Genomic DNA, 16,356 nt, shown 5'->3' on the forward strand with positions numbered 1-16,356 from the left:
AAATTATAAATTAAATAATTGTCCGGATTAAGAAAAAAAAAATATGATAAAGTAAAATAAAAATAAACGTAAGAAATAAAAACAATACATTTAAATAATTAATAAAGATAATTCCCAAGAAGGAAGTATTAAATAAATTCTGAAAAAACAAATATTGAATAAAAGCTATACGGTATATGATAGCCCAAAGTACATGATCAATGAAGATAAATAGTATTTGTGATAAAACCAAACAAATGAATTAATTAATTCAATGATTCATTCATTTATGATTAATGTTCTCATAATTCGTAGTGTCAAAACCTAATGAGAACCTAATGGATATTATATATAACATTATAATATATGTATAACAAGTATATAGATGAAAAAATATAATAAAAAATTATAATAAGTAATGGAAAGCCATGTGGAAATGGACAAATGGTGCCCAATGCATAACGCCATGTGCTATATATTTACTATAATTCCCTCAGTATGTGACCTATGGGTACACCCTGAGGGTATATAGACTGAAAAAAGATGTAGAATTATTGTAACAAAACAATAAGGAATGATAACGGAGGGGATCTAGATGATACTATCAATCTCTAGACCTTCATTCAACCCTTTGGGCGATAGAGAGGCCAGTTTGTAGATCCAGAATGATTCTCGTTTACATAATAAGGAGAACCTCTCATTATCAGTCAGAGAACCACTTGGGATGCATTCAATGGCTACAACCTTTAGACAATGAATGTTTTTAGCATGCTAAGTTTTGAAGTGGTGAAGAACGCTATGTTCATGAAGTGTAGTGAAAAAAGGAACTATAATAAAATCAGCAGCTAACACTCAAACAAAGTTGAAATAAATGTGAAACAAAAAATGTAGCGCTAAAGTGAAAAACACAATGACGTGTAAAAAGTGACTAGAAACAAATATTCCGTGTTAAAGGAAGAAGTCTCACTCTTATTATGAGAAAAAAACTGCAAAAAGTAATATGCAAAGCTCTGTACAATCTACACACAGCTATATGTCAGAAAAAATAGAGCTGTATGGTACAAATACTGAAAAAAAGGACAAAAATCAGTTCATCAGATTATGAAAGAAGTCCTCTTATCATATAAGACAGAAAAGATCAATCTTCCCATCTAGATCATAGGTCAAGGCGGCGAGGAAACCAACAACAGTAGCCTGTTTGTCTGAAGTGGTATTGGAGGATTCAACCTTCTATGAATACAAAATGGATACTCTTACCGGAAATGTTGGACCCACCTGTCCTACGACAGTGGGTCTACAGTGCTTGTAATCCCCAAGGATTAGGTTCCAGCTTTCGATGCAGTGAATCCTAGTATACCATCCCCATGTAGACGTCCTCGATTCTGGATAAAGGTAAGTATTCCCAAAGGTCGCCAGCCGATATTCTCCAGGCCCAAGAGCGATGTTTTGTTTTGGTGACCCGGTCTATCCGAACTTTTACGTTGCGAATAGGGGCTCAAACGGATGGAACATAAAATAGGAAAAAAGAAAGCAAAGGGGCTCCGGATGGTGCAGATCAAAAAAAAAACGGTTGGTTTTATAAAAAATAAATAATATACAAAAAATATAAAAAGTGATCACAAAAGAGACTAGTAAAAAGCAATGTGGGGTGCACGTAATGCTGCCCGATGCGTTTCGACACTACCCTAAAGGGTCTGGTATGGATTTTGGGGGGCTACGCAATTTTTTTTTACATTTGGCGCAGGGTTCCCCTTAATTTCCATACCTGACATGAAGGGTCTGGTATGGATTTTGGGGGGGACCCCCACCTAGTTTTTTTCTACATTTTTGGTTCAGGGTTCCCCTTAATATTCACACCAGACCCAAAGGGCCTGGTAATGGACTGGGGGGGGGGGGACCCATGCCATTTTTTTCGAGGAGTTTTATCTATATTGCTGATACCTGATGATTCATTATAGCCGCAATAATTTTTAAATTACAATTTTTCCTTTAGAAACGTCATTTTGTCCAGGGACTGTTCTAAACACAGGAAAAATGCTCCACTTTACAGGCATACTATAGACACCCCCAGGCATGATATTTAAAGGCATATTTATTTTTTATTGTTTCACTTTAAGCGTTAAAAAATGACTGCTCCTGAAAAAATTTCAGTTTTCAAAAAAAATGTTGCATTGATACATGTCCCCTGGAGCAGGGCCCAGGTCCCCAAACACTTTTTATGACAATAACTTGCATATTAGCCTTTAAAATTAGAACTTTTGATTTTTCATGTTCGTGTCCCATAGACTTTAACGGTGTTCGTATGTTTGTCCGAGCTTTTTGCCTGTTCGCATGTTCTGATGTGAACCGAACCCGGGGGGTGTTTGGCTCATCCTTATTGGTGAGGTTGCCAGGATTGCAGAGATGGGAGAATACAAGTTCAAGGGTATTACCATTGGAGTGGAATTATGTGTCCATTGGGTTAGGTCAAAAGACGAGGTGAAGTTGAGCTGTAGTTGAGCTGTTAACATTGACAGGAACGTTGAAGTCACCAAGAATGATGGTGGGTATTTCAGAGGACAGAAAGTAGGGTAGCCAGGCAGCAAAGTCATCCAGAAAGCGCGATACCAGTCCAGGAGGACGATAAATTGCTGCAATCCTCAGAGAAATGGGAGAAAACAGACAAATACAATGCATCTCGAAATAAAAGAGGGATAGAGAGGGAGGGATAGGAAGGGCTTAGAAGGTGCTTTGTGGGGATAGAAGGAATCCAACTCCACCTCCTTTCTGTCCATTGGGTCTGGGGGAGTGAGTCTAATGGAGGCCACCATGGTAGAGAGCAGCAGGAGAAGCTGAGTCAAAATTCTGAAGCCAGGTTTCGGCTATGGCGAGTATGTTAAAGCCATGAGAGATGAAGAGGTCATGTAGAGATGTTAGCTTGTTACAGATGGAGCGGGCGCTCCAAAGGGCGCATGAGATTGGTGGGCGGCTTTGAGAAAGCAGGGGGATAGAAATTAAACCCAGTGGATTGCGGTGGTTGCCAGAGGAGGAGGGGTATTGGATATGTGGCTTGCAGTTGGAAAATGGCAGAAAATGGCATACCAGGATTAGGAGAAATGTCACCTGAGACTAAGAGAAGGAGGAGGGTGAGGAAGGCAAGGTGGGAGCAGGATGGGCATGAGTGCATGTGTCTAATGGTCTTGGGGTTTATGTCAGCATGTGGGTGCAGCAAATGCAGGAGATGATGGGTGCAGTAGTAGGAAGTGGGTAGGAGTGAGGGAGATATGTGACGAACGTGGGTATCAGATCCCTGCCTTCCTCACTAACTCACAACGAAGGACCAGCCAACCTCACACCACGCTGTCACTTACGTAACAATGCCACTCTCAGCTGCGCCCAGCACAAAGATTTTCCAGCTTGCGAGACCACAATCTAGGTGCCAGCAGCCTGAGAGCGAATATCACTGATCCTAATTACGCAACTAACCCTTTCACTACCACCACTGACCTTTGATCAGGAAGGCTCAGGACTTCCATCAATTAGCAATACCAATTATGATTTTAGAATAAGCGTCTGCAATACACACTGCAACCACAGACAGGTCTTCTCAGAGGCCTTACTCTACAACAGTAGTGCTCAGTAGAGGCAGGTTCATTTATAGCTGGCAATAAAGTGGAAGTAAACTCCCCTATCGTTTTCAGCCAAGGAAGCTGCCATCTTTGCCTCTGTTTAATCTTCAACTGCTATGGTGCTGCACATGTGATTCGTTATGACACCAGCCATTGGATGGTTTGATAGTTTGGCTGAGAGCACAGCCAATGTGCAGTTAGCATTCCCGGCATGCCTTTTTTTTTTATTGTTTAAATGGATGGGTTTACTTCCACTTTAAGAGCTTTAGAGACAAGGTTAACACTTTTCAAAACAAGGGTTTAATAATGAAAAGGTCAAAATTAGGGATGAGCCGAACACCCCCCGGTTCAGTTCGCACCAGAACCTGCGAACAGACCTAAACTTCGTGTGAACTTTAGAACCCTATTAAAGTCTATGGGACTCGAACGTTCACAATCTAAAGTGCTCATTTTAAAGGGTAATATGCAGGTTACTGTCCTAAAAAGTGTTTGGGGACCCGGGTCCTGCCCCAGGGGACATGGATCAATGCAAAAAAAAGTTTTAAAAACGGCCGTTTTTTCAGGAGCAGTGATTTTAATAATGATTAAAGTGAAACAATAAAAGTGTAATATTCCTTTAAATTTCGTAGCTGGGGGGTATCTATAGTATGCCTGTGAAGGGGCGCATGTTTCTGGTGCTTAGAATTGTCCCTGCACAAAGTGTCATTTGTGCAGGAAAAAAAGTCTTTTAAAATCACTTGCGGCTATTGTCGGGTCCCGTAATACAGAGAACACTCAATGAGTGTTCTCTGCATTAGCCGACAATTCATTCATTCATTGATAAAAAAATAAAAAGTGTGGGGGTTCCCCTAAATTAAATTACCAGGCCCTTCAGGTCTGACATGGATATTAAGGGGAACCCCGTGTCAAATTTAAAAAAAAAATTGACGTGGGGGTCCCCCTAAATATCCATAACCAGACCCTTCAGGTCTGATATGGATATTAAGGGGAACCCCGCATCAAATTTTAAAAAAAATTGACGTGGGGGTCCCCCTAAAAATCCATATCAGACCCTTTATCCGAGCACGCAACATGGCAGGCCGCAGGAAAAGAGGGGGGGACGAGAGAGCGGCCCCCCCTCCCTCCTGAACCGTACCAGGCCACATACCCTCAACATTGGGAGGATGCTTTGGGGGTCTGTGACCCCTCAAAGCACATTGTCCCCATGTTGATGAGGACAAGGGCCTCATCCTCACAACCCTGGCCGTTGGTTGTGAGGGTCTGCGGGCGGGGGGCTTATCAGAATCTGGAAGCCTCCTTTAACAAGGGGACCCCCAGATTCCGGCCCCCCCCTGTTTGAACTGGTAAGGGGGTACAAAAGCACCCCTACCATTTCACAAAGAAAGTGTCAAAATGGTTAAATAAGACAAACACACTTTTGAAAAATTCCTTTATTAAAAATAAAAAAAATAAAAAAAAGATTCCAGCGGTGCTAATCCACTCTTGCTATCCAGCGACGGGTCTCCGGGGTCCAGCGATGGATGATCATATCCAGCGACGGGGGATCTCTCAGTCCAGCGCTGTCCATACATCCTTCTTCTGTCTCCACTCCAGAGACACTGCAGAGATCCCAGCGCTGACTTTTCTTATATTAGTAGGGCGGGGCCACCCGTCACCTGACCCCGCCCCTCTGACGCTGCAGAGGGAAGCCAGGGGTTCCCCAGTGACGTGTGGGTGACCCCGCCCCCTCTGATGTAACGCAGGTTTCCGTTACATCAGAGGGGGCGGGGTCACCCACACGTCACTGGGGAACCCCTGGCTTCCCTCTGCAGCGTCAGAGGGGCGGGGTCAGGTGACGGGTGGCCCCGCCCTCCTAATATAAGAAACGTCAGCGCTGGGATCTCTGCAGTGTCTCCAGAGTGGAGACAGAAGAAGGATGTATGGACAGCGCTGGACTGAGAGATCCCCCGTCGCTGGATATGATCATCCATCGCTGGACCCCGGAGACCCGTCGCTGGATAGCAAGAGTGGATTAGCACCGCTGGAATCTTTTTTTTATTTTTTTTATTTTTAATAAAGGAATTTTTCAAAAGTGTGTTTGTCTTATTTAACCATTTTGACACTTTCTTTGTGAAATGGTAGGGGTACTTTTGTACCCCCTTACCATTTCAAACAGGGGGGGGGGGCGTGATCTGGGGGTCCCCTTGTTAAAGGGGGCTTCCAGATTCTGATAAGCCCCCCGCCCGCAGACCCTCACAACCAACGGCCAGGGTTGTGAGGATGAGGCCCTTGTCCTCATCAACATGGGGACAAGGTGCTTTGAGGGGTCACAGACCCCCAAAGCATCCTCCCAATGTTGAGGGTATGTGGCCTGGTACGGTTCAGGAGGGAGGGGGGGGGGCGCTCTCTCGTCCCCGCCTCTTTTCCTGCGGCCTGCCAGGTTGCATGCTCGGATAAAGGGTCTGATATGGATTTTTAGGGGGACCCCCACGTCAATTTTTTTTTTTAATTTGATGTGGGGTTCCCCTTAATATCCATATCAGACCTGAAGGGTCTGGTTATGGATATTTAGGGGGACCCCCACGTCAATTTTTTTTTTTAATTTGACACGGGGTTCCCCTTAATATCCATGTCAGACCTGAAGGGCCTGGTAATTGAATTTAGGGGAACCCCCACGCTTTTTTTTTTTTTTTTTTATCAATGAATGAATGAATTGTCGGCTAATGCAGAGAACACTCATTGAGTGTTCTCTGTATTACGGGACCCGACAATAGCCGCAAGTGATTTTCAAAAACTTTTTTTCCTGCACAAATGACACTTTGTGCAGGGACAGTTCTAAGCACCAGAAACATGCGCCCCTTCACAGGCATACTATAGATACCCCCCAGCTACGAAATTTAAAGGAATATTACACTTTTATTGTTTCACTTTAATCATTATTAAAATCATTGCTCCTGAAAAAACGTCCGTTTTTAAAACTTTTTTTTGCATTGATCCATGTCCCCTGGGGCAGGACCCGGGTCCCCAAACACTTTTTAGAACAGTAACCTGCATATTACCCTTTAAAATTAGCACTTTAGATTTCTCCCATAGACTTGTATAGGGTGTTCCGGCTTTTCGAATTTGCTGCGAACAGCCCAAATTGTTCACTGTTCGCTGAACAGGCTAACAGGCAATGTTCGAGTAGAACATGAGTTTGACTCAAACTCGAAGCTCATCCCTAGTCAAAATGTATGCAAATAGAATATTTACAGAAAACAGATGTTTCAAAGAGATAAAGACAATATACAGCCACAAAGAAATAAGGTAGAATTGAGGAGGACGAACCTACTTGCAATTAATGTCAAAAGTTTGATTGTTGAGCTGGGAAATCGGTTCTCAAACTTGGCAGATGTTCCTGCTTGGATGGTAAAAGGAGAACTTTATATATTAAGCTGTTTTTGCCCAATTTCATTAGCTGGCCAATCAGAACTGTGAGTGTGTGTCCACCTACAGGTGCTGGGCTGCACCGATTCATTGAGCTGAGGAAAGCCTTCACAGAATGGTTTCATGTTCAAGTCTTTGAAGCGGACGTTGAACAAATAAAATGCACTTTGTTTCTTTTGCAGTTAATTTTCGCTGGGACAATAAAAGGAGTGGACGTTAATTGAGTTGGATTTTGTAACTCAGTTTCCTGGTTTATTAAGCATTGTATTCAAAAAGAATTAGTCACAGTTATGAGCACACTTCAAGTTGTGACTTGAGGTTCACCAAAAGGTTCCTTGGCTCCCAGCAGATGAATATAGGTGCTTTTTTGAGTGTTTAATTGGAGTGCCAATAGTTTAATAGTAATTAGAAAAAGAGTACCTACTAGACATGTGCACTGCTGAAAATTGTGTTAGTTTTCATTTCATTAGTTTTTGTTTTTTTATGTAAATTTTATAATTTGTAAAATTTGAGAATTTGGAAATTCGGAAAATAGAAAATTCGGAAATTAGCAAATTGGGAAATTTGGAAATCCAAAAATAAGAAAGGAAAATCTTAAAATTAGAAAGAACAAAAATCCAAAAATGTTAAATACTCACTAACTAATTAACTAACTAACTAACTAACTAACTAACTAACTAACTAACTAACTAATAATAAATATGAAATTAAAGGTACTGGAATTTTCTTTCAAATTTGTCTGTTAGTGAATGTAACAAATACAAATTTATCTGAAGTTAGGAATTATTCGAAATAAAGAATGCCGCATCTAAACAAATGGAACAAAACAAAATAATAATAAATGATAATAATACATTCTTCTTATTATTATTATTATTGTTATTTATTATTATTAATTTGTTACATTCCATTCGTTTAGATATGGCTAATTTCAGATAAATTTGTATTCGTTTCATTCACTAACAGCCAAATTTGAAAGGAAATTCCAATACCTATACTTTAATACTTTAAAGGGGTTGTAAAGGTTTGTTTTTTATTTTCTAAATAGGTTCCTATAAGCTAGTGCTTCACTTACCTTTTCCTTCGATTTCCCTTCTAAATGTTTTTTTTTCTTTGTCTGAATTTCACACTTCCTGTTCCTCCTCAGTAAGCTGTTCAGTAAACTGTTCTGGCTGACTAAACACCGCTCGGATGATGGTGTGAAGTTTTCTGAGGAGAAACAGGAAATTAGAAATTCAGACAAAGGTAAAAACATTTAGAAGGGAAATCGAAAGAAAAGGTAAGTGAACCAACAATGCACTAGCTTAAAGGAATCTATTTAGAAAATAAAAAAACAAACCTTTACAACCCCTTTAATAGTTAGCAATAGTTAAGTTATTATTAGTTAGTTATTATTTCAGATTTTCAAGTTTTCGGGTTTTTGAATTGTCAGATTTTTGTTCTTATTTTCTGATTTTCGTTCTTTGAATTTTCGGATTTTCATTCCTATTTTTGGATTTCTGAATTTTCAAATTTCTGGATTTTAAATTTCAAATTTCTGAATCTCTGAATTTTTGAATTTCAAATTTACAAATTTTCAAATTTCCGAATTTTTGAAATTTAGAACTTTTGGATTTTAAAATTTTGAATTTCCGAATTTTAGAATTTCCGAATTTTGGGAGAAAAAATGTTGGGAGATAGTGGGTGGAAGCAAAAGGAGTTGTGATGTGAATCGCACTCATCTGCCGTGTTTTTAGTCAGCCTCTGGTCCCCGATTGGGACAATACAGTTGACAATGTTACTCACAGTTACGAATTGATGCTGAATGCCAGATAGCCATGGCTTATCTGGAGATTCTCCTGTTGTGGGGCTGCTGACTGGCTCTGTGTAGTTCAGTGGGTGCCATGGGTGCGAGGTTCGTCCGAGCTTCTGGAGCTTTCGGCAAATATTCCTCCCAGTAGACAGGGCTGAAGACTCACAGGGGAGTAATGGTAGTCCGTGCGCCACGAGCGCACTGTTGGGAGCCTTGGTTGCTCCGTTCTGGACTTTGAGTCCTAGGGGCTTATTACTACCATACTGCAGTCTGTGCTTGGCTTGCTTTGTGGTGGCCTGTGTGTTCTTACTCTGTAGGGATGAGCCGAACACCCCCCCCCCCCCCCGATTTGGTTCGCACACGAACATGCGAACAGGCAAAGGATTTGTGAGAACATGCGAACACCATTAAAGTCTATGGTACACAAACATGAAAAATCAAAAGTGTTCATTTTAAAGGCTTATATGCAAGTTATTGCCATAAAAAGAGTATGGGGACCCGAGTCCTGCCCCAGGGGACATGTATCAATGCAAAAAAGTTTTTAAAACTGCAGTATTTTTCAGGAGCAGTGATTTTAATAATGATTAAAGTGAATTTATAAATGAAATATTCCTTTAACCACTTCAGCCCTGGAAGGATTTGCCCCCTTCCTGACCAGGCCATTTTTTGCGATACCGCACTGCGTCTCCTTAACTGACAATTGCGCATTCGTGTGACATTGTACCCAAACAAAATTGATGTCCTCTCTTCCCCACAAATAGAGGTTTGATTTTGGTGGTATATGATCCCCTCTGTGGTTTTTATTTTTTGTGCTATAAACAAAAAAACAGTGACAATTTTGAAAAAATCACAATTTTTTTTAACTTTTTTGCTATAATATATATAAAAAAACGAATTTCTTCATCAGTTTAGGCTAATATATATTCTTCTACATATTTTTGGTAAAAAAAACCCCGCAATAAGCGTATATTGATTGGTTCGCGCAAAAGTTATAGCGTCTACAAACTATGGGATAGATTTCTAGTAATGCCGACGATCTGTGATTTTTATCAGGACTGAGACATTGCAGCGGACAAATCGGACACTTTTGACACTTTTTTGGGACTAATGACATTTATACAGCAATCAGTGCTATAAATAGCCACTGATTACTGTTTATATGTCACTGGCAGGGAAGGGGTTAACACTAGGGGGCAATCAAGGAGTTAATTGTGTTCCCTCATGTGTGTTCTAACTAGACATGTGCAAAAGGAAAAAATTTGTTTAGTTTCGTTTCGTTTTAATTCGTTAATTTATTAATTTCGTTTAGTTATATTCGTTAACTTCCTTAAATTCGTTTTCGGATTTCGTTTAGTTTTCTACCGAATTCGAAAAATCGGCCACATTCGAAAATATTTCTACCAAATTCGAAAATATTTCTACCCGATTCTAAATTATTTCAACATGATTCTAAATTATTTCAACCACATTCGAAAATATTTTGTGACCCAACTTTAGGTCCATGTATCTCGGGGTCACTTGGAGCTAGACACTTCAAAATGTGGAGTTTCTAGCTATAAGTGACCCCGAGATATGTGGCCCCAAAATCGGGTCGCAAAATGTCATTCTCTGCTCTAATAACTAATAACATTTTGCGACCCGATTTTGGGGCCACATATCTCGGGGTCACTTATAGCTAGAACCCCCAAATTTGGTATGCAAACACAATAGTACTAGCACTACAACATATCCAAATTTGAAGTGTCTAGCAACAAGTGACCCCGAGATACATGGCCCTAAATTCGGGTCACAAAATATTTTCGAATGCGGTTGAAATAATGTTGAATCATGTTGAAATCATTTCGAATGCAGTTGAAATAATGTCGAATCATGTTGAAATAATTTCGAATGTTTCGCCATTATTTCAACCACATTCGAAAATATTTTGTGACCCGACTTTAGGGCCATGTATCTCGGGGTCACTTGGTGCTAGAAACTCCAAATTTGGATATGTTGTAGTGCTCGTACTATTGTGTTTGCATATCAAATTTGGGGTTTCTAGCTATAAGTGACCCCGAGATATGTGGCCCCAAAATCGGGTCGCAAAATGTTATTAGTTATTAGAGCAGAGAATTACATTTTGCGACCCGATTTTGGGGCCACATATCTCGGGGTCACTTATAGCTAGAAGCCCCAAATTTGATATGCAAACACAATAGTACTAGCACTACAACATATCCAAATTTGGAGTTTCTAGCACCAAGTTACCCCGAGATACATGGCCCTAAAGTCGGGTCACAAAATATTTTCGAATGTGGTTAAAATAATGTCGAATCATGTTGAAATAATTTCAAATGCAGTTGAAATAATTTCAAATGCAGATGAAATAATTTCGAATGCAGATGAAATAATTTCGAATGCGGTTGAAATAATTTTGAATCATGTCGAATTCATTCGAATTCATTCGTTATATTTCTTTCGTTGTAATTTGTTATTTTTTTATTCTGACATTCGGATGCATCCGAATGTCCGAAAGATGCAAAATTCGGCCGAATTTCGATTCGTTACGAAACGAATTGCACAAGCCTAGTTCTAACTGTGGGGGAAGGTGGCTGACTAGAGGAGGAGAGAGATCATTGTTCCTACTTGGTAGGAACACACAATCTCTCTCTTCTCCCCTGACAGAACCGGGATGTGTGTGTTTACACACACAGATCCTGGTTCTCGCTCTGCCATGAGAGATCGCAAGTGCCTGGGCGCGCTCATCGGCATCGGGGACACGCTGCGGGCGGGCTCGCCTGCTACAGCATCTTAAAGAGCCAACGTACAGCTATGACGGCTCGTGCAGGGGAGCCAACCTGCCACAGTATAACTGTGACACCTGGTTGGGAAGAGATTAAATATTGTTCCTGGGGGGTCACCTTAGACTGCCTGTAAGTGACGCATCTGTCTGTGTTTTACTGTGCCACAGCAAAATGACATTTCTAAAGGAAAAAATGTAACTGAAAATTGCTTGAGGCTGTAATGTATTGCCGACTCCCAGCAATATAGATAAAAATCTATGGAAAAATCAGTGTGGCCCCCCCCAGTTCATACCAAGCCCTTCGGGTCTGATATGGATATTAAGGGCACTCCATGCCAAAATCCATACCAGGCCCTTTGGGTTTGGTTTGGATTTTAAGGAGAACTCTACGCCAAAAATGGCATGCCCCCCCCCAAAAGGCCAGGAAAGCCGGATGAGCGAGAGCCCCCCCCGAACCATACCAGGCCACTTGTCCCCAACATGGGGAGGGTGCTTTGGGGCCTCATCCCCACAACCCTTGCCTGGTGGTTGTGGGGGTCTGTAGGTGGGGGACTTATCGAAATTTGAAAGCCCCCTTTAACAAGAGGGCCCTCAGATCCTGCCCCCCCCCATGTGAATGGGTATGGGGTACATTGTACCCCTACCAATTTACCACAAAAAATTTCAAAAAGTAAAAACCACAACACACAGGGGGTTATTTACTAAAGGCAAATCCACTTTGCGCTGCAAATGCACTTGAAAGTGAACTAAAAAGTGCACTTTGATGTAAAGTTACTGTAGATCCAAGGGGGATATGCAAGGAAAAAAAAAACAGCATTTTAGCTTGCACATGATTGGATGATAAAATCAGCAGAGCTTCCACTCATCACAGATCTACCCCTTAGATTTAGAGTGACTGCACTTCCAAGTGCACTTGCAGTGCAAAGTGGATTTGGCTTTCGTAAATAACCCTCACAGTTTTATTAAAAAAGAGAAAAGAAAACAAAGTGTCACGCAATGTCCATCCATCATCAATCACGCTGCCCAATGGACACGAAAAATAAAAAATATAATAAAATACGTTGCCTCAAGGGGAGGCCTCCCGGCGACTGCTGTCTTTTCGCATTGACAGCTGTTATATAGGCAAGGACGGGCCACTCGCTGATGTAACCAGATGACCCCGCCCGCTCTGACAGCACATTATGTCACCGGATGGTCCAACCCTTGCCTATATAACAGCTGTCACAGCCAAGAGACAGCAGTCGGCGAGACGTCCTCCCATTTTTAAAATTATTTTTGGGGTCTGTCTGCGCCATGATTGAAGATGGATGAACATTGCAAGACAATGTATTATTTTTCTTAATAAATAAATGATCAAAAACTGTGTATTGTGGTTTTTACTTTTTGACACCTTTTTTGGTGAATGGGTAGGGCTAAAATGTACCTCTACCCATTCACATGGGGGGGGGGGGGGCAGGATCTGGTTGTTAAAGGGGGCTTCCAGATTCTGAAAAGCCCCTGCCCACAGACCCCCACAACCACCAGGCAACGGTTGTGGGTTTGAGGCCCTTATCCCCATCAATATGGGAACAAGGTGCTTTGGGGGGACCCCAAAGCACCCTTCCCATGTGGAGGGCAAGTGGCTTGGTATGGTTTAGGAGGGGGGGCACTCACTCGCCCCCCCTTTCCTGGCCTGCCAGGCTGCTTGCTCGGATAAGGGTTTGGTATGTATTGTGGGGTGGACCCCAAGCCAATTTTGTTCTTTAATTTTGCCGTGGAGTTCCCTTTAAAATCTATGCCTACCTGAAGGGCCTGCTATGGATTTCGGGGGGGACTCCACGCGTTTATTTTTTTTAATTTTGGCGTGGAGTTCCCATTAACATCTATACCAGACCCTAAGGGGCTGGAGTGGACTCAGGGGAAACCATGCCGTTTTTCTTTCTTAACTCTGTCATAGGGTTTCCCTTAACCACTTCAATACACTGTATTATATACTCTGCACTGACTGCACTGTGTGTGTGTATATATCTATATATATATATTAGGGATGAGCCGAACACCCCCCGGTTCGGTTCGCACCAGAACTTTCAAACGGACCCCACGTTCGTTACGAACGTTAGAACCCCATTGAAGTCTATGGGACTCGAACGTTCGAAATGGAAAGTGCTAATTTTAACGGCTAATATGCAAGCAAGATACTGTCCTAAAAAGGGTTTGGGGACCTGGCTCCTGCCCCAGGGGACATGGGTCAATGCAAAAAAAAGTTTTAAAAACGGCCGTTTTGGCGGGTGCACTGATTTTAATGACGATTAAAGTGAAAAAAAAAAGTGAAATATTCATTTAAATATGGTGCCTGGGGGGTGTCTGTAGTATGCCTGTGAAGTGCCACGTGTTTCCCATGTTTAGAACAGTCCCTGCACAAAATGACATTAAACGGAAATAACACCATTTAAAACTGCTTGCGGTTTTAATGTTATATCTGGTTCCTGCAATATGGTTGAAAATCATTGAGAAAAATGGCATGGGTAGCCCACCCTGCCCATTACCAGCCTATTTGGGTCTTGTACGCATATTAAGGGGAACCCTGTACCCATATTAAAAAAAGGAAATGCGTGTGGCCCCCAGGCCCTATATACTCAGAACAGCAGTATACAGGCGGTGCAAACAAGACAGGGACTGTGTAGGTTTGTTGTGTTAAGTTGAATCTGTTTGTAATTTTCAACTGGTACATTTTTAAAGTGTAGCTCCAGTCAAAAAAACTATTTTTAAGCTTTTTGGAAAACATAGGGAAGGGTTATCACCCCTGTATAATTTGTTTTGTCGTCCATCTTTTTTCATCTCACTTGCTGCTGTCTGATGTTTGTAAGTTGGATGTTTGAAAGTAGGGGCCTGCCCTATATGCTCTGCAGAAATGGCGGAACAAGGTGTTGGTTTTGCCACAACATTGTAAGCCCTCAAAGTGACTCTTGGTGGCCGCTGGAGCGCCCTGCTGTGAACGATTATATCAAGAATTGTAATTACATGCCATTGTTGAACAGTGGTAGAAAAATTGACCTTTGGTGGTTGTGGTGCTGGTGCCTCACCGTTACTCTGGGTGGGCACAGGAAGGGGCCCTCCTGTGAAATATTATATCAAGAACTGTAATTACATGTCCCTGTTAAACAGGGGCAGAAAAATTTGGCCTTAGGCACTGCTGCTGGTGCCACCACACTGCAACCTCTTCCATATACTCTAGTTTTTTTGCTGGAATTAGCCCTGCTGCAAAGCATTGCATCAAAAATTGTACTTAAACGCCCCTGTTAAACAGGGGCAGAAAAATTGGGCCTTAGGCTGAGGTGAATATCGCGGTGTATACTGCGGTCAGAGCACGCAGACAATAACCAGAAAACAGCAGAGATAAAGGGGTATATACAGATGTATACTGTGCTGTGCTGGAAGCACACACAACTTCCAATAACTCCTGCAGATGGCAATTGGGCTCAAATAGAGAACAGCTATGTAGGTGGATTATAGCGGTATGTACTGGGTACAGAGCACGCAAACAGCACGCACTATCTCCTAACACTACTGACTGCAAGCTCTATTATTAAAGATGGATCACTAGCTATATAGGTGAGGTGAATATCACGGTGTATACTGCGGTCAGGGCACGCAGACAATAACCAGAAAACAGCAGAGATAAAGGGGTATATACAGATGTATACTGTGCTGTGCTGGAGGCACACACAACTTCCAATAACTCCTGCAGATGGCAATTGGGCTCAAATAGAGAACAGCTATGTAAGTGGATTATAGCGGTATGTACTGGGTACAGAGCACGCAGACAGCACGCACTATCTCCTAACACTACTGACTGCAAGCTCTATTATAAAAGATAGATCACTAGCTATATAGGTGAGGTGAATATAGTGGTGTATACTGCGGTCAGGGCACAGACAATAACCACTACACAAGAGCAAGATAGGAAATCAGCCAAAAACGATCGGTGTGTAACTTTGTTGAAGGTACACAGAACACCCACTGCTTCAGATGCCAACACACTACACGAGGCCGCCTCAAAGGCGGCCTTATATAGTGTGGGGCGTGCACTACACAGCCTGAGCTATGATTGGCCACAGGCATCCTGCCTGTGGCCAATCATGGCTCTCCTCGCTGCTGGCGCTGCGATTGGCCAAGCATGCGGGGTCACAGTGCATGCTTGGCCAATCATGAGCCAGCAATGCACTGCGCCATCGCAGTGCATTGTGGGCCGTGCGCGCCACACGAATTTTGACGCGAACGGACCAAGAGTTCGGATTTCGCCGAACGGACGAACAGCCAATGTTCGAGTCGAACGTACGTTCGACTCGAACACGAAGCTCATCCCTAATATATATATATATATATATATATATATATATATATATATATATATATATATATATATATATATACTACACCACCAACTAACCTGCCTCTAGCTAACTTCTCTCATTTATAACACTATATAAGGCCGCCGTGTAAGCAGCCTTATATAGTGTGGGCCTTTGGCCAATCATGGCTCTCACAGCAGAGCACACTGTGATTGGCCCAAGCATGCACGTCATGTGCATGCTTTGGCCAATCATCAGACATCGATGCACAGTGCATTATGGGGTGTTCCATGGCACTCGAATTTCCCGCAAACGCCCCATAATGTTCGGTATTCGCCGAACGGGCGAACACCAAATGTTCTTACATATCGGGCTCATCCCTAGTCATCTGTATGACAGGTGGCCTCTGCATTGTTTGGGAAAGAACCAGTTAAAATCAGTGGCTCTTACAGGGGGTAG

At 42.1% G+C, this 16,356-nt stretch overlaps 1 protein-coding gene across 2 annotated transcripts in view; it reads left to right on the top strand.

Moving 5' to 3' along the window:
• LOC143961569 (alpha-2,8-sialyltransferase 8E-like) overlaps positions 1–16,356 on the top strand; it is a 218,066-nt gene that overhangs the window by 80,835 nt on the left and 120,875 nt on the right. The window lies entirely within an intron of this gene.

Source organism: Lithobates pipiens, unplaced genomic scaffold (assembly GCF_037356315.1).
Source record: "Lithobates pipiens isolate NorthernLeopardFrog02 unplaced genomic scaffold, aLitPip1_a1.2 Scaffold_8, whole genome shotgun sequence".
Lineage (NCBI taxonomy): Eukaryota > Metazoa > Chordata > Amphibia > Anura > Ranidae > Lithobates > Lithobates pipiens.